The 21,718-nt window shown below is 41.7% G+C and overlaps 1 protein-coding gene across 1 annotated transcript in view; it reads left to right on the plus strand.

The window, feature by feature from the left end:
- Nucleotides 1-21,718, plus strand: part of pik3cb (phosphatidylinositol-4,5-bisphosphate 3-kinase, catalytic subunit beta) — a 54,129-nt gene that overhangs the window by 3,090 nt on the left and 29,321 nt on the right. The window contains exon 2 of the mRNA XM_071471584.1: nucleotides 8,825-8,904. The gene's annotated coding sequence lies outside the window, so the exon portion shown is untranslated. The remainder of the gene's footprint in view (nucleotides 1-8,824; nucleotides 8,905-21,718) is intronic.

A 21,718-nucleotide genomic window follows, 5' to 3' on the forward strand; every position in this document is an offset into this window, starting at 1 on the left:
GGGTGAGCAGTGAGGGTGTGACAGCGCACTTGTTTCAGTTTAGTGTGTGTGAATACATAGTATTAATCCTTACAGACTACACTGTACACGTTATTTAACTACAGATTTAAAGAGACACTTGCAGTAGTTGCAAAACTCAATATCCAAAACAAATGAGAAAAGATGAATTTTTAAGGCTTGATATAGAGAATAATTAATAACAATGTGTTTGCACAGTGTAGAAAGGCTCCTGTGTGTTGAGGCAGTGTTTGTTGACCAGCTGATCTTTATTTTTTTTTGCCTGACTTGTATGTTCCTCACCTTTGAGCTCCTGTCTCGCTGATTGCCTGCTGTGTTTGAATACTGAGACTAAAACCTTTGATAAAACGCTGTTTTCACCATATTTCTTAGAACAGCACACTCATATAAAACGCCTACATATTTTTTCAAGAGACCTGCTTTTGTTACTAGATTTGTATATTCTATTATCTGAGTACATGTTTGGGGGGGATGCACCTGAGTGTGTTGCAACTGTCCCTGTTATTGTCCTTCTCACACTCTCTGTCCCCTCTTTCTCTTACTCATTCACACTTCCTGCTGTTATACCTTTATAGTAATCACCCCTAATTATAGTGAAAGGCTTGCGTAACATCCTCTCAAAGAGCAGTATGAAAGGTAGACAGGTTTTTCTCTGTGTGTGTTTGCAAGCAGGCTTTCACAATGTCTGCCATTTTGCATGATCACTATTATCTTTTTTTTTTTTTTTTTTTTAAGCCTCACTAGTCTCATCTACAGCCAGTCGTGCCCTGTGGAAAGTGGAACGTTCAGTATTCACTTCAACCAAGAAGAAACTGTACTTAACTGCTCATTATGAAACTATACATAGAATGGAAATTGCCATTGCAAGAAATGTGACTGAAAGGAGAGCAGCCTGCTGGAATTCTCCACTTTGCTGCACAGCACGCTGGGACCTGCCGAAGAATGCAGGGAAGACAGCAGGAGAGGGATAGAGGGAGATGTAATGAAGAGAGAGACAAGTGCCAGAGGAGGCAGAGTTAAATATATGAGAGATACAGTAAATCTTAAATGACATTTGCAGAGTGACATAAAGAAGTCTGCGCAGGAAAATCATGAGCTACTTAATTCTTTCTTGAAATACAGTAAATTTGACACATTTGACACAGTGCCAATGCTACAAACCAACTCAGGGCTTCCTTCTGCTCACCTAGAGGAAGTTAATCTTCTTCTTGTACCAGCAAACACACTCTCACTTTCTGAAGCCAGGCAACTTGTGAATGAAGTGTGAAACAGGTTTTGTAGTTAACACTAAAACACAGTCATAGCCCGAAATGAGGAAGTCCTCAACGTGAGACAGTGCCGGTGGCTCCGTACTGCAGGGCGATGTGAGTGAAGATGGTGTAAAGACGTGACAGCTTTTCGCTGAAAATTGGCGCATAAGCAGTGTTTCAATTGACAACTCTTCTGTCACAAGCTATTATTAGGAAATTGAGAAAATTGTGTACATGTGGTTTTAAAAAAAGGTTTCTGCTCAGCTATCAACCCCCAGTTGTTGCCCATTATTCTGCAAACTTGTTTATTCCTGTCAGTCAGGACGTCATTCTGCCAGTGAGTCAGTCACTGATGATGATATTCAAATTATCAACATAATTAATATCAGAGAAGCGAGTTGTGCAATGTAAAATATCACTTTCTGATGGTTTTGGGATAACCAAAAGCTAATCTGTAGAGCACATTCCTGCAGAGACACTGCTCACATGAAAACATGGAGACATCAACGCTATCGCTCAACTACATTTCATTTCAAAATAAAAGTTTTTTTGCCATCTGTAAAAGCAGAATTGTAATATGGTAAATCCATTTCACACACAGTATTCTCATGGTCTATATTCACAGCATATCTAATGAGCTCATCTGTTATCACATTCCATATTGCTATCTATAGCTGGCACGCTGATTATAATATTGATCTTGTGATATGAGAGTCCATATAGTCTGGGATTTTGGCCATGAAAGCAAAGCTAAAATGTTGTCTGGTCCTCAGTCTGATAAAAGGGAAACATTTACATTTAATGACATGAGTGTTATTCACCTAAATCATGGAAATAGAAAGGTAGCAGATTAAGACAATAATGTTGTAGGGAAAAAAATATTTTGGTTGTATGTTTGGGTATAAAGTTGAGGAAAAGGATGGATGTATTGGACATATGTATGTGGTGTTGTGGAGGGTTAGATAGTCCATCACCATCCAGGGCTACATTAGATAGATAGATAGATAGATAGATAGATAGATAGATAGATAGAAAAGCATCAGCCTCTGTGAGAGTCCCTGTTAAAACCTATTGACTGGTCCGAGGTGAAATTTACTGAAGCTACAGTGGAGACTAAATGGGCATGATTCAGCCCAACAAATATTCACTGTATGTTTACATGTATATGTTCTTGTTATGTATAAGTGAATTAATTTTAATTTGGAGATGATGTCTCAGTGTGACATGTGATATTACAGAAATAGAAAGGTATGTTAATCACTGCCTGATGCTTAGTGAGTTGTTTTCAGTTTTTTTAACCTGCTTCACTTTAATTTAGACATCAGTCTGTTCTTTATGGATCAAACTGGGACTGAACAGAAACAATTTCAACAGACAACAGATGTTTTAAATTAGATCTTTTAATTTAAAGTTTTTGGTTTTTGTGAAGGTATTCAAGCTTACATAGAATAAGAAAAAATGTTTTATCATATAAAAACTTAATAAATAAGCAGTACATAAAGAACCAGACACCTGTGGTTGCCGTGGTTGCTCGCTGCCCACGCAGGTAGCTTGATGCGGTAACTGCGGCAGCCCCTAGATGCACAGATAGCACTGGGTTTTGCTGCTGCCCGAGGGGGTGCAGCCTCCACTCAGTAACCTGAGAGGGCAAAACCTCAGCTTCACATATCTATGGCAACACTTCCTCCCAGGTCCCTGTCTGCAAACTGCTGATGACACATGCCCAGTCTGTCCCACACACGTTGGGCTGTGAACACACACCAAGCCTCGTGGTATTGTAATATGCATATAGCCCTAACGTAATACACTGTGCATACTGTGGTGTGTTCACATACTTATATTCTTGTGTATTCCGACATAACTAAAAACTGGTTCAATTTGCGTGTTGATGTAAGTGTTTATAGAGTTTAAAACGACTGAGTTGGGATAACGTTGGAACTGGTAAACTGCTTCTTTAAATACAAAAAGGGTTACATTGAGGACAGCTGGACTTGGTTGTAGATATTGAAAATGTTTCACCTTTCATCCAAGAGGCTTCTTCAGTTCTGACTGGTGGGGAGTCCCACAACCTGTGTGGAGTCAATATGCTAATGTTGTAACAGTCAGAGTTGTTGGAGTCACCTGAGCCAAGTGTGAGCGGTGGGGCCTCCTCCTCTGCTGAGGGATAAAAGCTGGAAGCTTTCTCAGTGGTTCTTGATCCACCGCTGCAGAGACATATGGCGACACATGGCTCCACATCTGGGGGAGGACAGCTGCTCAGGTCAAGACTCAACCTCTTACCAATTCCCCCAAAGGAGAAGGGACATTCTTTATTTTGCATAGGGATGACAGGTGTTGTGAAAGACGACCAAAGTTTAGCACTGCCTCCCGTGAGAAATCGAGTATCACATTTACCTTAAACTGAATTCAATTGCAAAGGGGTGTCGTGGAACTTCCTGTTGTCACCATGTTGTCAACGGGTCTGGACAGACTTTACCTCTCGCTAACTCTCTCTCACGTCTGTCTGCCCTCGCCCCTGTATAAGTCTATGGCACGACTGATCGCAGCCAGCTACATCATTGTGCGTCTGTCTGTATTGTAATTATGTTGTGACAGTTGCGTGTGTGTCTGTCTTCCAAGTGATCAGCTGCTACACCGTCTGCAGTCTGAGATTGACCTTTGCTCAATCAGGCAAGGTAACTGAAGGTAACTGATTTACAGCATCTGAAGGGAACTTTTGAGAATACACACACACACACGGACACACTCACACACACACACAGACGCACTCACACAGTCCACCCACCCACCTGAGGCCAGCTTCACAACAGCAGCTATAAATGGAGATTGAAGCGAGTCGCTAAATAAAGGGAGATGGGTTGAAGAAGTGTGCAGAAGCCCTGAGTAGAGTCACACTTCACAAATAGATGGAGAGATTGAAAGACTTTATCCACCTCCTTAACTTTACTCTGATGGCAGTAAAACTCATTTCTCGTGTTCCTCAGTGATGGAGGGTTATAAACATCACACTGTGCTAATGAGTGGGTGGATATTGTTTTTAGAAATGGAAGGACAGTGCTCTTTTGTTTACCGTGAGCCTCTGGTGACGCATGGTCAAATGTAATGGCCCTTCAGACTACACTTTGGTTTGGGGAGTGTGAGAAATGTGTGTACTGGTGCATTCCTCTTACATTCCTTTTGCATGTATTGCGGTCATTAACTAAATCGTCTTTATTTCTGAACATCCTCCAGAGCTAGTGTAAGGTTTCAAGTTGAATTCTTACTTTTTCTAAGCAGCTTTTACGAGTGTGTTACAAAAAGCGATCAAAACTCAGCTGAGATAAGTTTACGATCACTGTGAACGTATTTCTCATTTGTTACACTGCATTTATTTATTTAGGTCTTGGGGTTAAGTAATTGCCAGGTACAGTGAGGTAGAAATGTTGTAGTGTTGGGACAGGGAGTTCCCTCCAAGAGATTCGGTTTATTATGCAACACTTCTGGAAAACCAGCTGTTTACAATAGGAACTTTCACTGCCCTTCATGGCCTGAAGGTCGTCATGAAGTTAAGGATATTTATGAGAATGGTAAGCATGCTTCCCTAGTGACTGACCCACATGACACAGGCAATAAGAAATAAAGGGCATACTGGCAAACAAGGTGCGCCTGTGTGCGTGCGTGTGTGTGGCTGTCTGTGTGTGGACGTGCCCCAAGGTGAGCAAGAGTTAGAGCCTTGTCTGCTGATGAGGCCCCCAATCATTTTAGGATTGTGCATTCCTCTCATTCCTTTGATGGAGGATGGGTGGAGGAGAGGAAGTGTGTGTGTGGGGAGAAAGATAGAAAGTCATATCGGGGGATGAAGCTGAGAAAATGAGTTTTTCCTTCTCGTTTGTGTAGTTGATCCTCCAGAGCACAGCAGAGTATATGTGCAGTAATGCTTGGTACACGCAACACTAGAAGCTGACGTCACTGACCACTACTCTGTGCACTGTGCTGGAAACTGTTTTCCTAGTGTTGTTATCCTTCAAAAGTAGTGGCACAGTGATCCTCTCTGGCTGCCCAGGATCTGAACGTATAGCTAACTTAACTAACATCTATTTTATTCTGGAAATCCGAAAATTCACAAGCACGGGGTTTGTCACAAAGTAATTGAACTGGTTAAAACCTCTGTACTCCTGCTCTTGCGCTGTCTTCAGTAATGATATTTCATGGTACATTTGCAGTTTTATGGTTTTTCCAGTTGGGGCTTTTTTTATTGTTGGTTTTAAAATAGGACTGAGAATGTGATCTTTTGTTGTAGCTTCAGCTTTTAACTGATAGGATCCACGGTTATGCTTTTTGCTGTCTGTAAAACTCCCATAGGCCTAGTTGTGTCAAGATGATAATACATTTTATTTATAGGCACATTTCAAGCCACTCAAGAACACCTTACAACACAGTAAACGATCAAATGCAAGTACAAGGTTTAAAATACAAGAATACAAAATAAATGAATATAATGGCATAGAATAAATATGAGTAAACACTAGGGAGCTGAACAGACCAAGATGATCTCATGTAACAAATATGAGTGTTGTAGGTTTTGTGTTGAACTGACTTTGAAGCCAATGCTGAACTGTTTGAAATGCACCTCTATAAAGGCCAGTAGATGCAGAAAAGTTTTTGTATCATAAATATTGAAGTCACCAACAGCACCGCCAGCTGCAGTATTTATTGTCATAACAAATCAGGATCTTACCAGCTATTTTCATGCGTTCTTTCCGGCTATTGAGAAAAGTTTTAAGAATTAATACTTATTAAATTAAATAAAGGCATAAAGATAAGAATTCCCCAGAGATGTGTTTATCCCCCTTCTTGAAAAGAAAAGAAGTGATGCTGAGCAATATGGCTTCAAAATCCTTAGGCCCATATTTTGTTCTTTTTTATGATCTGTGATTAACCAGATTATTTTCAGCTTCAGCCCAGAAAAAAAAAAACCCATTGATGTTACAGTGGAGTCGTTTCCAGAGGACCGTGGCAAAGCTAACTTTGGGCTCTGCCCTCGAGCAAGAACGTCATCACTGAACCGCCCTATACTGAATTCTCTTTCTGTCTTTTTTCCAAATTCACTGTAACACACACACACACACACTCACACTGGTGTGGATCATGTGATGCTTGAGCTGAATCCAGTTGGGAGTAAAACATTGACTGTCTCTGGCCTGTGATTTTATCATTCTGTTAAACAGCGCACTTCCTGGAACTTCCCACGTGCAGTTTTTACTGTAGTTGTGTGTGGAGTCTACCACAAAATAATTAGCATAGCCTGTGTTCTGTGGAAGCCCTGAGTCTCACCACTGCTAGGAATTTAGCCTCGACCTTGTTTTAAATGTACAGTCATTCCTGTACGCGAGACATTTTGCTCTGAGAGGTTCACAACAACAACTGTGGTGAGGTAGACTGTGTCACACCCTGCTAAACAAGATAGAACATCTTGCTTGACCACTGGGGAAAAACAGGAAGTTTTCTGGCCTCAATCAGACTGTGTGCATTGCAAGTCATCAGCGTTTATGGCCTCACTGTGTGTTTTCGCCCACTGTATATTTGTTTACCATATCACCCACTTTACATCTTGGTCTCCGTAGTTGCAGGTCTTTGATCTGCAGGCAGATGGTCCTGATGGAGAGGCCTCGGGCACTTTGTCTGCACATACAGTGCAGTGGTCACGTCCTTGGCTTCCTTTTTCAAACTGATGTTTTTAGCTACCACACTGACTCGCTGCTCTCTTAGATTCAAAGTTTTATTGACTCATATTGAGCCATATTTGAATGAGGTGAGTACTTAAACTACAAAACATCCAAATCAAATAACACAACAGCAAAGGATGTTTCACAAGTCACAAGTATTTAGAAAATGGAAATGAATGCCTGATATTTGACTTTTTTCCTTGACCTCTGATTTTAAACAGATTTCTAGAAAATTTGAGACAAAAATATCTATAATAATGCTGTTATCCACTAAAGATAACTTTCATTATCGATTCATCTGCCTCTTTCCTCAATGAATGGATTAATCGTTTTTTCTATTCAATGTCAGAAAAAGGTGAAACATGCCTATTATTACTAACCAGAGACTGAGTCACATATTCATATTTCCAGCTTTCTCTGGCAGTGGGTCCAAACTCTAAAATATTGTGTTACCTCTCATATGACCCTAAAAGCAGCAAATCCTCACATTTAAGATGCTGAAATCACAGATTGATGGCATTTTTGATTAAAAATTGATGGAAACAATCAGTAGATTATCAAATGTAAGCCAGCTAATGTTCTGTTGATTATCTAATCAGTAAATTGATTAATTGCTTCAGCTTAACTTCTTATAACTATAAAGTTGAGGGTGAAAAAAGTTGTTTTATGAGTTTAAACTTGAGTTTAATGTTGAGTTTTATCTATACAGGTAATCTCAATTGAAATATTAAAACAAGAGCATGTACACATTGGCAAACAAATATAATAACCAATTATAAATAATAAATCTTTTTAATATATACATTTTGCTGGCTGCTCATGATAGTTTGGGTCGTACATTTCTTAGGAGAGGACTTCAACTTGAATGCAACATCAGCTGCAAGAAAATCCTTTTGCCACTCAGAGTTGTGTCGTTTTCATTTTGGTAGCACCCAAAGACTGTGTAGATGTGACTCCGAATTTCTCCTAGGTGTGATTCACCTAGGAGAATCACACCCCCCCCTTTCGCTTTCACTCTCACTGAAAAATAACATTTCCTCACTTGTTTTTTCAGTCACTTTAGGCTGCAGTGAATATGGCAAAAAAGTTTTTAAGTATCATCTCAGTTTGCACCAGATAAACACATGTACAGTCAGCACAACATTCAGCTGCAGTTTTGTTCTCCATTCAATGTTTTATCACAGCATCTGTGGTCTTACATGTGTATTGTACAGCTCAGTCTATGCAACATCTTTAGCGTCAGTATCAGGAGTTGTTACATGCAATCACTTTCCATGTTAGAACCATAATGAAATTGGTAAAACTGAATCATACACTTTGGTTTCACTTATAGTTTCACATGATGATGTCTGCGAGTTGCTTCAGTGTTGACTGTTGTCTTCTTCGGTGTTTCCAGACGTGAGAAAAAATCCTCACAGATGAATACTCGGAGATTTCTAATATCATCTCCACAGAAACCTTAAGTGAAATGGAAAAGATTAGATATCAAAGAAGCAGGAGGCAGAAGGAATAGATGGTGAGAAAAGGGGGCAAGGTGCAGAGGGGGAACTCTCAGCCCTTTGTGCTTTCTGTTGTCTTATCTCGTATGACGGGGCCACTGGGGCCCCTCGAGTGCGTGGGAGGTTGCATCAGGTGATGCAGGCAAATCCTCCGTGCAACGTCTTGCCATCTGTCAATTCTGTGTTCAGTCACTTTTTGCACATTTTCCATTCATTTACCGTCTCTTAAACTTGATCTTTAACCTCCTCACCTTCTTGTTATATACAATACAAGTACACACACTTAAAGAAATGGCTCCACGTTTTGTTTTCCCCCTCCCCTCACAGTTTGTTTTCTCCTGTTGACCTTCAGATGCAGTGTCCCAGAAGCTGTCCAGACGCCCCCAGTGAGGAGCAGAGGAACAGGAAATAAGAGACTTAAGGAAACAGCAGGTAAAACCCTCTATACTTGTGTGTGTGTGTGTGTAAGCATGCTGCATCTTGTTATCTTGACCTATTTTACCTGTGATTCCCCTGAACGTGTGTGTGTGTGTGTGTGTGTGTGTGTGTGTGTGTGTGTGTGTGTGTGTGTGTGTGTGTGTGTGTGTGTGTCTTTCTCTGTGAATGTGGGAGAGGAGGAATGGAGCTCTGACTTAGCTGGAATCTGGAAGAGTAGGCCTCGTTCTGACGGGTGGGGAATGTGTGGAAGTCAGCCAGCATGCTTTACTTTTCACGTCAAAGATCAGTGTTGCACCACAGCACACTGCATCACTTTTAATGTATTACAAAATGACTCCATTGTATAAAAATTATAAGTATCCGTTGTGCTTCCTTAATTTTCCCCTGTAGTTCACTTGTCTTGAATCAGCGTTGTTTTCTTCTTCAGTCATTTCCTGGTCACATGTATTGCACCTTTATCCGGACTTTGCACTGTTTATGTAACAGTTAGTGCAGGAAATAATGGGTAGTACAGTTTATGGATTTAGACATATATTTAGTTACATGCACTGGTTTGCCACTGGACACCGATACAATCAGTTGCACAGCAGCGCGGCCACAACATCTGCCTTTACTAAGCTCATAATAAAGTGGCTGTACAGATGCCTGCTTTTTCCCTTGCTGTGGGAAGCAGTTGCCCAGTGAGCTGATCAGCAGGGCCTTTTTTAGAACAAATGTGGTGATTGGCTGAGTGGCGATGTAAAATTACCCAGTAAAGCATTGAACCATGGCGCTCTCAGTACTACTGACCCAATTAGTGGATCTCACCCTGGTTGTCGCTGAGTCTGCTGCTTATTAAGTGTAGATTAGAATTTGTCTTTTTTCTCTGTCCTTGCATTAATCTGCAACAAGTCTGATGATCAATTTTTCATTTTTAGTAAAACTGGGATGTTTGAATCAGTCAGCAGGAGCTTTTTCATTATATTCTGACCCTTTATAGGCAATTGATTGATTAGTTATTAAGAAAATAATCAACTAACTCCAACTCCAACCAACTCTCTCTCTCCCTCCCTGACCTTCTTGTTTCTCACTCACTGTGACTATCCAAATAAAGGCAAAAATAACTTTAAAAAAATAAAATAAAATAATCAACAGACTGATTAATTGTGAAAATAGTCATTTGTCATATACGTAGGCATGTGCACAGAGAGATCACTCGGGCGCTGATTTCCTGCTCTCCTTCACCGTGACGGCATGTGTGCCAGCGTTTGCAGCTGGCACACATACCGTCACGGTGAAGGAGAGGTGAGCTGGCAGAGTAAACAATGTCGTACCTCCATCCTCCGCTCAGATGTCACATGTAATACTTTGCAAATGCGGTCAGACAGGTGCATCTTTGACATCCATCAGCATAATAAGCACATTTCCTGCTATCAGTCAGCGCTGGTGGCCAATAACCACCAATAATCGGTACAGATGCCTCCCACCTGCGCCTCCCTCCCCTCCCCTCTTTCTTTCACTCCTACTCAAACATGGAAAAATAGCTTGATCCAATTACCCGTGCTATGTTCCGATCTTTCCACCAGCGCCGCCGTGTTTTCACCATAAGCAGAAGGAGTTTTTAATGGACATCATGTAGCTTCTCATAAGACAAATCACCGATTCATCATCCGCTTTGTCTTTTTTTTTTTTTTTTTTTTTTTTTAACCCCAGAAATGACCTGGATGCTCTTTTTCTTTTAACCTTTAGTATTAACATCAAGCAGTGTGCTGAAACCCGTCCACCCACACAATTGTAGGAAGCCCTGCCCCGTTTGGGTGGCATTATCCTTATGCCACTGACCTTGCCACCCAAGTATTGCAGTCATTGTGTATAATTAGCCTAGCCTGTGTTCTCAGCTGGACAAAAGCACATGCACTGCTGCAGTTAACTAATTATAGATGGAGAGCAAAGAAAGGCAGTTTACATGTGTGAATTATATTGTGTCTGCAAAATCAACGGGTGTGTGTGTGTGTGTGTGTGTGTGTGTGTGTGTGTGTGTGTGTGTGTGTGTGTGTGTGTGTGTGTGTGTGTGTGTGTGTGTGTGTGTGGGGCATTGATTCTTGTGCACAGCAGCGGCTGGTGTGTGTTTTTATATTATTAGCTAAACAAAAAGGAAAGCTGTGGCAGTGCGGACAGATGGATGGATATGTATAAACTGAAGAGGAGGACATTAGCATGTCATTTACCGCAGCTAAGTGTTCCCAGCAACCCAGGCACCTCTATAGCGAGATGATAGCTGGAGCCAAGGCTTGTGTGTGCGTGTCATTCAGCGCCAATGTGTGGCCCTTTGTTTATGAGGGAGATAGATGGATGGTTTGGCGAGATGATGCTGGGAGACAGATGCTGAAAAATCAGCAGTGTGTGTGGGAGCCATCCCTGCTACATTCACAGCAGCTCTTGTGTTATTTTTGTTTATTTCTGTGCAGTCTCTCTACTGTTTTCGTGATATAATCAGCGGCTGAAATCCTGTGGAGGCTGTGTGTCTGTGCCTGACAGGCTGGGATTTCCTTTATATCTATTTTCTAACTTCCCAATTTTAAAGAATGGCATTGCTTCTGACCTGAAACAACCTATCAGATCAGCTCTGTTGCTGCTTTTCTGAACTTGTTTTTCACATAGGGTTGTTAAAAATGCACACTGTGGTTAAAATGTCATAAATAACTGTGCGGCACAAGTTGCAGGGCGTGCGCGGCAGCAGAGACGTGAGACAAAGATACTGCATGAGATTAAAGAGACAGGTTCAGGCTTGTGTGATTAAAAACAACAGGAAATTAGTTGTTGTACATTTGCCCATTGATTTGGCTCATTTATCAACACAGTCAGTTGCAGCACCACTAGCTGTGACCGACACCTTTTATAAGGTTAATTAAGGTACTTTTGGATACTTTTAACTGCCGCAGTTTGCATCAAAACTTGTACTTCTTGGAGTAATATCTCAGTCAAATCTGAACTCAAAGGTCAGTTCAGGTGACCTCTGAAGATGTTCAGACTCATTTAACTCCAGATCTTACCTGAGAATTATGGAGTTTTCTTCAGTATCAAAAATAATCCAGTGATGATGCATTGCAAATCAAACTGCTGATTGCTAATTTGGCTATTTTTAATGGTGCTACTTTGCTAAAACATAAAGAAATACAAGGCCCAAACTGCAGTCTCCAGAGCAACTCACTGAATCCCCCAAAGCATTATGGGAGCTTTAGTAGAGTTTTAAAAGAGTAATATTCATGCTGCACATGGGAGGGGTGGGGGTTGGGGGGCACAGCTGTCTTGATTTTGACTGAGGGTGGCTCCACAGTGTCAGATTTTGAAAAGTTGATCAAAGAAAATTAATTTGCAGTAAGAAAGGATAATACATTACTTGCTTCTATTAGTTTTTTAATTAGAAAAAAAAAGTTTGTAAGATGTGTCTCAGTTGTGGATATTTCTTGTTTTTCTTCTGTCTTCTATGATAGGAAGGTGAATAGCTTTGGGTTTTGGACAAAACAAGCAAACTGAAGATGTCAGCTTTGTTTCTAGGAACTCTTTAAATAAACATCTTTGGGCTTCAGACATAACATGCAATATGAACATGTCAGCTCAGGCTTTGTGAGTCTTCATTGGCATTTTTTTTGTATTTCCTGACTTTGCAAGATGCTATGTGTAAGTATATGCTATTGCTACGCAGCCAAAGTTAGCGTCAAGAGCTGTTGTGAGACACTTCATTAAACTTCACTCCTTTACTCCAGAGGTGTGCAGTGGAAAGCAACGCCAGCATCAACTCTTGTTTTGCTTTGTGTCATCCTCTCATGTGGGACCGAGGACAGCCTGGAGGCCACAGCAACTTACAGGGTGGGCCGGGGCTAGCTGGTTAGCATGCTCACTTCAGGAACACAATACATAGATGTATTTGACATGGTGTGAAAACTATTATTGCTTCACTTTCTCTTAATAATTGTATTTCATTTTTTAATGTTTTAAATTAATTACATGCTGCACCTTTAAGGACAAAATAAATCATTAAGAAAACAATCATCGTTTTTTTCAGTGTTGGAGACATTGTTTGATATTATGGGATTGAAGTGGCAACAGTGACAAAGCAATAACTTTGATTTGCAGTAATTACGTAGATGTTGTCATAAAAAAAAGATTAATGTTGTCTTTGTTGGAAAATTATTGACCTGAAGAGAAAAAAAGTGTTCGTAAAACATGTTGACTCCCTAATGATAGCTGTTCATTGTTTCCTCTGTGTCAGAGTTTCCGAGGAAAGCTCCCCCTGTCCTTTTCAAAAAAGAAGCTGTTGTGTCAAATGGAACAAAGGCTAATCCTTATGTCACCCTCATAGAGCAGCTGTTAATACGCAATCCTACTCCACATCAAAACAGGAAGAACCATACCGGCCACCTCCAGCCGGCCTTCACGTCACCTGCTATCATTGGATGCTGAGGCAGAGACAGGTGGAGGTCAGAAACAGCCTTCAGTATAGTTTTCAGAATAGATTTCTGTATTTATAGAAGAATGGGATTTATTTTTGTAGCAATTTAACAAAAACTGTGTTTGATTCATTGTCAAGGCAAAGACAAAGAAATTAGCTGTGAGTGTGTGTGTGTGTGTCTGTCTGTCTGTCTGTCTGTCTGTGGATATGCCTGCATTGAATTTCTTCATTTCCTGTTTCACAGAATCAGATTGGCAAGGCCACTTTGCGTATGTGTGGGCTTCTTGCGTCTGTGGCGTGGGTGTATCGGAGCTTACTTTGAATAATGATGTGTGGTTGTGGTGACAGTTTGCATAACCTTTAGCTTTTTAGTAAAGGTATTGCAAAAATCAGCTGCTAGCTGGTGTGTGTTTGCAGTAGTATTGACTTTTATCAGTGGTGCTCGGACTAAAAAAGCAGCTTATTTACATGTGATTAGACATTGACCCTTGTGGCCTTTTGTGCTAGTGTACAGAAGCTACTGAAGGTGTGAGAAAGCCGCCTCGAGCTACAGATCCCACAGTGCAGAATGCAGTAAATAATGCAAGTGTGGTTATATATTGTGGGGAGGTGTGACCAGCACCGTGTGACCCCACTGCCCCCTGCAGCCTCTGTGTTTTTTGTTTTTACTGGAGTTCTCTGTGTGTGTGTGTGTGTGTGTGTGTGTGTGTGTGTGTGTGTGTGTGTGTGTGTGTGTGTGAGAGAGAGAGAAATGTTTTAGGGAGAGGAGGGGGGGTGGTGGTTGTGAGGTTGATGGGGGCAAGCAAGTGCAACACAAGGGCAGTGTTTGTGTAGGGCACGGGACTGTCCTCGCTGGCACGCACATACACATACAAACATACACACACCAAAAACACAGAGGCTTATTGTGGACACGCAGCTTGGTTGAGTCCACCCCCACTACAGTCACACATTGTATCACACTTTGCCTCTCTATCTCCCTCCTCCTCTTCTCTCTCTCATTATCCGTCACTAATTACTCTGTTTTCCTCTGATGTTACCATGACTCCACATTCATAATCCAGCTGTGTGATCGGCTCATCAGTGTCTCTCCATCGATCCTCCACCCCCGTCTCCTTCACCAGTCACCTTGAAAACCCCTCCCACCCCACATCCCCTGGTTTCTGCCCCGTCGCTGAGGGAGGTGAGAAAGGTCTGAGTCATGGATTGAGATTCTCATTAGTGCTGCTTTCATTTATCTCTGTGTGCATCCTGCTTCTCCTCACTTGCCTTGTGTCTTGTGCAGTGAATCAGGCTCTGTGGAAAATCACACTTGCACATCCGATTTGCTCCCCCCACCCACCACTCTTTCGTCCCCCTCCTCACATACACAGATGGAAGCTAATAAGATGAACCCATAATCCACTGTTATTATGTAGACTATCATTTCAGCAATTGATATGCATATCATATTACTCTTAAATTATCAACAAGATGATACAACTTCTCTGTGCTAATCATTGTACATAACCGTCATGATTTATTGCATTTGACTCTTGTATTAGACTGCGTTAGCTGTAGGTAGTTGTACCTAATAAACTTGAAACTGAGTGTATACACAATGATACACACCAGCAGATTTCTTCCATATGACCCGCCCCTGGAGGAAATGACTGCGTTGTTGTTACTACACACACCTGCTCGTGCTCTCATGCTCTCATGCATGACGTGGTTCAGCATGGACGGTGTGTTCTGGGCAGGTTCAAACTGATACGCCTGTAAGTGGAACTTGTGAGATCATGTTTTTGACATGGGAAGTTTGGTACATAATATGCTCGGTGTTCAAGCTTGGAGTTATCACAAGAGAGAGATGTTGCTTGGCAACTGATTTAAAGAAATGAATGCTGCCTTGTTCTCTTTTCAAAATTGATTGAATGACTGTGTTTTCTGCATTTCAAAACACTGTTGAAGGCACCGTCACAAGCATGCTGTCTCCACGCCACGGTCTGTGGTCGCTGCAGGTGGTTTCCATGAGTTGTGAAAGGCACAACCACGGGTGTGACATAACTGGACAGGAGTTTAAGCCACAGACTTTGGGCTTTGGGCAATAGGAGAAATGAATACAGGGAAATTACTGAAGCAAATAGTATCGAAAAATGTGTGTGATATATGTAGTAATGTGCAGTAACCCCCATGACGCATGTAAAAACATCACAACTTTAATCTCAGTGGATTCACCAGAGGGATTAGTTTTTATTTATCTATTCACTTCAAAAATCAATATTTGGCTTGCCTTTGCTTTTTACCCCCTGCATCTTGGAGAGCTCACCTCAGTTCTTCAGTGGATTTAGCCTGTCTCAGTGTCTTCAGTGTCTTTATGTGATCCAAGACTGACTCCAGGATGCTGACATCAGGGCTGTGTGGGGGCCAGACTGTCTGTTGCAGGACTTGGCTCTGAATATAGTTCTTTATGACTCTGGCTCTATGTTTGGAGTTGTTGTCCTGCTGCAGAATGAATTTGGGACCAATAAGACGCCTCCCTGATGCTGTTGCGTGATGGAATCTAAACATCTAAAGTGCCTAAAACTTAGTACTAGTACTTTAGACATACAGTGCTGCACAGTACTGCCTGTACCAGCTGGCATCTACTTATATATAGTTTGTTTTGTTTTCTAAAGTTTTTTTCAGGCTGCAGCAGTAGATGGCCTCCTGACATGTCCACAGGCTTAGGGAAGCAAATTGTGACATGAATCAATACGATGTGTGAGATACAGTAACTTTAAAAAATAAAATCTGCAATTGTGCATCAGTAATTTGAACCGAACTAATGTGTTGAAAATTAATAATTTAAGCTCACATTTGAGGCCGGAAAGGGGCTAGTTGTATCATTCTAGTCATGTTTATTTGCTCTATATTTTTGAGACACAAGAACAATGAAGTTGTATAAACCAGACATTTACAGATGCAAAAATGATGTTTTGTTTTCGGTCTGCACACGCTGTATTGCCATTAGTGAATATTGCCAGACGGATGGTGCATTGCTCTAAAATCAATCTGTGGTGTGCATGAAAAGGATCTGGTCCCATTGCTCTGCAGCCCCCCCCCCCCCTTCTCTCTGTCTTGCTCCATCCTTCCTCCACTCTGCTGATGACCTGGTCCTCCTGATGCAGATGCAGGAGTAGAAGTACACATTAGACCTTCTAATGCCATTCAAACCTGATATGGTCACAATGCCGACTTGCACTGTCACCATCTGTCCGGTGGGGGTGACTCATCATGGTGTCATGGATGGAGGTTCTTTGTGCATGTGTTAGTGCACAGTTGTCACATGAGATTTTCAGTCAAGGCTGTTGACGAACTGTGAAGTAACTTTCAGTCTACGTGGAGTTTTCTTCCCTGTGATGTAACTATGGACAACGGATTGGATATGATTATTGTCACGGTGGATTAACAGCAATGTGACGAATGTCTCTTTGATTGCAAGTGAATTATATCTTTCACTGTAATGCAGTGGGAAGCTTATTCTTGCTCAGCACAAAATGCCTCAATAAAAACACCATAGTGTCATAATCCATTATAGAAAATGTGCGTCCATGATGAAATGACTGTGATGTCATGGCGATACTGACCTCCTCCATCATCTACCTAATGGTGGTGAGACTGTTGGGAAGGCTGGCTGGTTGAGTCATCGCTCTGCTGGGATGTTTGGTGTGAGATATGCATCAGGAGGACAAAATATGCTCCTGAAGGACAAGGGAAGGTTTAGATTTGCTGGAGCACAGTAGGTGGAGAGACCCTCATTCATATTCTGCAAATGTTTGTGTGTTTCAACAGTCCCTGTTTATTCACCTACAACAAATCATTATTGACTCTACAGACATTAGATGTACCTATAGGTATCAGCTTACACATCGGATGTGCTCAGTATAGTAAGACTGTCTCTGTTTGTGTGTGATTGAGCTCAGACTGAACTCACCAGGAGCTGCAGTTATTTTCCTCCAGCTTCTCTATTTTTACTGAAGGGGAGTTAAAGGGTCACAGGATAAATTTATGGCTCCGGTTGAAACATTTCCAGCTTGTGCAGATGCATCTTCACCTAAATTTATGCAGCCCAGAGCAGATTGGCATCTCTCCACGTTCACTCACATCTTTCCATCTACTTTATATGGAGTCACTCTGCTTCAGTTTCAGACTGGACACATCTTTAGATTTATTACGCTGGCTCCCATTCTTATCCTTTTTCTGCAATAGCAGACAAAAACAAATCCAAGAGACACACTTGTAATGTGTGCGCCATGGAATCTCTTTATCTTTTTACATAAACAAATACTGTTGTGCATAAAAGCCATGAAAAGACATTTTGTCTTCCTCTACTTGAGCAGGAGATCATGTTGATTTGAGTACAGTGCAGTAAACACCCTCGAAACTAACACTTGAAGAGTAGGAACAGCAGCTCAGCCTCTGATTCAGCGTTGATGAGCTTTTTATGAATGACTGGAGGGGACTTTTGCTCCGGTTGTTGTTTGTCACTCACTTCCTGTCTACTGTCATTGCGTCCTCTCTGAGAAGTGGGCGTTTACCACTGTGTCACTGGAGGTGGTTAGTATGATGGAGCACTGTTAGCTGTCCGGATGTGGTTGGCGCGCACACACGCACACACACACACACACACACACACACACACACACACACACACACACCCACCCACTCCCACTCATTTCCTCTCAGATACAGTATGTATGGAGATAATTTGTACTTTAGAGGCTGTGACAATAGTTTGCACAGGATTTGGTTTCAGGGCACTTCCTCATTTCTATTTCCAGGCCTGAAGCTTCTTTGTTTTCTGTAGAAAACAGCTCTAAGGTGATGATGATGATTTGGTTTGTAACATCAGGTGAAACTGATCCCTGTGGAGGAACTGGGGCATTGAAGTGGTGAATATTTGTCAGATACAGCAAAGATCTAAGAATCAAAGCATCAAAAAAGTGGATTTTTTGATGAAAGAAATGAAGAAATAGCAGCAGTAGCAGGAGAATTTGAGTGGATAAATGTAATGTAAAATGATGTAAATGTCCTGCAGTGATTTTGCACAAACACATTCACACAAAAATGTCTAGTCACTGACCCAGCCGCAGTGTGTCAGCGTTAAAATAACGATAACACCTGAATGTGCGTTTACCGTCCATAGCCACCACCTACATCCACTCCTCAATACAGTCACTGCTAGTACTGTTCCAACAGTGACTCACATTACACACACACAATCCAGCCACAGTACACAGACACACGCCCCAGCTGACCGCTTATCCACACAGCAGCCAGACAAACGCATACTGTTGAGCCTGAGCGCTCTGTTAGCCTGCAGGCCAAAGCACATTCATATTCAGCCATATTTTAATACAGTAAGTGGATTGTGTGCTAAGATACAAACACCGTTCATTCAGCTCTACCACTCTAACAGGTTATATCGCTCTGTGTGTGTGTGTGTGTGTGTGTGTGTGTGTGTGTGTGTGTGTGTGTGTGTGTGTGTGTGTGTGTGTGTGAGAGAGTGACTTACCTGTTCTAATGTGTGTGTTTTATGTAATAATTGATTCAGAGAAAATAAAACGGTTGTTTTTTGCTGGGATCAGTTTCAGTGTGTGTCCCTGGTTGTTGTGTTATCTGTAGTGTGTAGCTTTGTTGTATAACAGCTTCATAAGCTCTGTGTTTCAGTCTGTTTCTTTGTGGTTAGGGGCTGAAAGTGAAACATGTGGTGGTGGAACCATCATGCCAAAGGAAGTGGGTCAGTGGTGAATTTTAATTTTCATGTAGGTAAGTTAGGGCTGCTATTGCTATTATTATTATTATTATTATTATTATTATTATTATTATTATTGCTTTTATTATTATGGCCATTTTATGCCTTTATCATGTGAAGAGTGACAGGAAATGGGAGAGAGGCTCGGAGCGGAACCGGGGACTCGCCTGCTCAGAGCATTTTCGCCCATATACACCCACTACACCCAACGATCGGGTCGCCAAACTGGGACTGCAATTAATGATTAATCTATTGCTTTATTAATCCGTTTATTGTTTAGTTCCTATGAAAGATACCCATCATATTTCCCAGATTTCCCAAAGTAACATTTTTTTTTTTTTTTTAATTTAAACAATACTCCAAAAATGATATAAAATCTACAGTGATATAAAAAAACAACAAAAAAGCTAATTTCAGAAGCTGTACCCAGAGTGACTTTGGCTTTTCTGTTTTTCTGTTTTTTTGTTTTTTTTTATGACTTATTTACAGATCAATCACTTCCGGTTTGCTTCTTTGAGATATTTTGAATGATTGTTTTTATTCACAAAAATGTGCTCGATGTAGAAACTCACGCCACCGACACCTACACCCCCAAACACAGACTGACACACACACACACACACACACACACACACACACACACACACGCAAACACTTACTCAGTCACTCTGCTTACCCAGAGGTGGAAACGCTGACTCAGGCAGCCTCAGTGCTGCCAGTGTGTATGTCTTCATACTCATTTACAGGAGAACAGTGTTTGTAGTAGAGAGGTGAAGAGGTCTTAGATCCTCTTTGTCGACTTTATTTTTAGCACAGCGGGGAAGAAAAAATGTCACAGGACTCTTAATCACCAGGCATGGCCTTTACACACGCGCACACAAACACACACAGCATTTATGTTAGCTGTTCTTTTTCAATCAGACACACACACACACACACACACACACACACACACACACACACACACACACACACACACACACACACACACACGGACACACACTCCATTGTAGAGGGCCTCACAGGCCTCTTACTGTCACACAGAGGGAGCTTTAGAAAGAGAGTGCTGAGTAACACCAGTGTTTAAATAACCATCAATGCATCTGGGCATGAAAGCCTTCACAACATGTCACTGTCACCGCTGCAGAGGAGCCACTTCCAACACAAGCAGCCATTCGCTCCATCTGCATCATCTGAGGTGTAAGTTTGTGGCTGGTTGGGCTACAGTGGACTGTTTGTCGGAGGTTGTGTTGCTCTGTGTTCTCGTCTCCCTTTGACAGTCAGTGGAGTTTTCATAAAAGCAAACCAGTTTGTGCATCCCTCTGATCTGCCAGCTCCCCTTTGATTCACAGACACACCCCTTTCCAGCACATTAGCACATATTTGATCAGATGTCAAGATTAAGAGGTGCGAGCAGTTTCCTCCGGAGGCATCTGCATTTGAGTTTTAAAAACTGTAATTAATGCATTGAAATTCCAGTATATTTTTTAACGGTTACATTAATACAAAATCTGCCTTGGTTTGCACAAGAAAAAACACGTAAGTAGGATCATATCTTTGCACCTTCAAACACGAACGGTCATCAAAGCATGCCTGGGGAGCCGTGGATCAGCGGCCACATAGTTATGCATTGTTTACCTCTGCTCATGTTGGCTAACTCTGCAGATCCCTTCAGGCTCTTGTGTTTGTTGTCACATGAAACTCTCTCTTTCAACCTGATCTTGCAAACCCACTTGTTCTCCTCTGATCCTTCCGCTGAAACCTGACCTCACAGCAGACCTCTGGCTGTCTGCCACCGCATCCTCAATAACCCTGCTCACCTGTGTATGTACAGTGTGTGCGTGTGTGTGTATGTGTGTGTAAGCGAGACAGAGCAAGGGCGAGAGAGGTGAGTGTGTCGGCATGGCGGCAGGATGAGACACTACTCAAGCTGTCTCGTGTGAAATTCTTGAAGCCTATAATTAATGAGCACAGCGTTTCTATGCACAGACGTGTATATGAATGTTCATCCATCCCTGACCGCCCAGAGTTGTTACTGCGTCAGACAGACATGCTGGGTGTCATGTTACTTTTCATGTGTGTAACTGTGCACCTTTCGTGACGTTAGAGACTCGCCATTGTCTGCCCTTTAACTCTTGCTTTGAATGGCTTCTTGTGTTGAGGGGTGTTCTCTTGTCGCCACCTGGAAGTGTGTGTCTGTATCAGTGAGTAAAACATTGTCCCGTCTAGGCATTATTTCATACATGAACATTCCTGTGTAGTGTGTGGGTGTGTTTTAAAGCGATAGTTTGGGTTATTTGAGGTAGATCAGCTCCCAGTTTAGAGAAGCAGCAGGAGCATCAGCACAGAAGCTGAGTGATGAGCTGCTGTGGGCGAGTTCATCCACATAAATGTCTTTCAATCTCTTTAAAAATGCCCACAAAGAAGCTCACATCAGTTGAAGTGTATGCTTTATTTTTAAATTTTTTACAGCTTCATCTTGCTGTCAAACTTTGGAACTACATTTTTTTTAAACTACCGTATTCCTCCGCACAAGCGCAACTAGGTCTAGTTAGTCCGACTCAAACAGTAATACAGTGCGCACTGTAGTTGTGCTTGTG

Source organism: Trachinotus anak, unplaced genomic scaffold (genome assembly GCF_046630095.1).
Source record: "Trachinotus anak isolate AG129_WGS33_773 ecotype Australia unplaced genomic scaffold, CSIRO_AGI_Tana_v1 ptg000034l, whole genome shotgun sequence".
NCBI lineage: Eukaryota > Metazoa > Chordata > Actinopteri > Carangiformes > Carangidae > Trachinotus > Trachinotus anak.